The sequence below is a fragment of the Lucilia cuprina genome, chromosome 2 (assembly GCF_022045245.1).
Source record: "Lucilia cuprina isolate Lc7/37 chromosome 2, ASM2204524v1, whole genome shotgun sequence".
NCBI lineage: Eukaryota > Metazoa > Arthropoda > Insecta > Diptera > Calliphoridae > Lucilia > Lucilia cuprina.
In genome coordinates this window covers 4,007,527-4,008,607 of record NC_060950.1, presented here as the reverse complement: position 1 = coordinate 4,008,607, position 1,081 = coordinate 4,007,527, and positions in this window count along the sequence as shown.

Here is a 1,081-nt window from a genome sequence, read left to right as displayed (position 1 = left end):
ACTGAACTAGAACTGAACTAGAACTGAACTTGAACTGAACTAGAACTTAACTAGAACTGAACTAGAACTGAACTAGAACTGAACTAGAACTGAACTAGAACTGAACTACAACTAGAACTAAACTAGAACTGAACTAGTACTGAACATATTTTGAAATTTTAGATTTCCGTTCTGCATTTTTAAATTATTTTTAATATCAGAAGGTGACAACAACGAGTTTTAATGTTAACAACTTGATGTTTATTTACGTATTTGACATAAATAAACCAAAAACTTTAATTTTCCAAAATCCTTCCATTCAACAAAATTCCAAACACTAACGTTTTCCACATCGTATCCAAAAGACCTTGACCTATCGCAATATACCCTACAACTACTTTATAGACATATAATGAAACACATTTTAAGATAAAAATCTAAAAGTCAACGCACTTTTTTATCGTAAGTAAAATCACAAAATTAGCCAGCAACTAATGTGGATGCTGGCTAATTTGTCGTACTTCAATCGTACGAAGTGATTGCAGAAAAAAACACTCTTTAGTTGTGGAGAATGTGTTGTGATAACTGCTCATTTCGACAAATATAAAATTAGCTTAAAGAGAGATCAATTTAAAACTCAGGAATAATCTTGCCTTGACTTTAGCAATTCTGGCGCACATCAACTAAATTCGTACTAAAAACATTTGAATTTTGTTTATTTTGCTTTTTTTTAATTTTATTTATGTCACCATTAATTTATTTATGAGCGTTTAATTTCCATTCCCACATTACTATGTGCGATCACTTCGTAGGAAACGCACTTTCGAAGTCGTTGATAAAATGAGCGAATAATTGATTTAAATGGACTTGTGTCACACATTAGTGGTTCGGAAGAATGTCTAGGCAGGGAAATATTTGAATTAAAAAAAGAAAACTCAGGCGATAAGTAAGATAAGTTTTTAGCGCCCTTTTTTAGTTAGTGAAAAGAATTGCTTTGTTTTTTTTTATTAAATTACATACGAGGGTGAGTTGAGAAGTTTTTGTAAAATTTAAATTTCTACAGAAATAAAGTAATATATACATACATATATACATATAAATA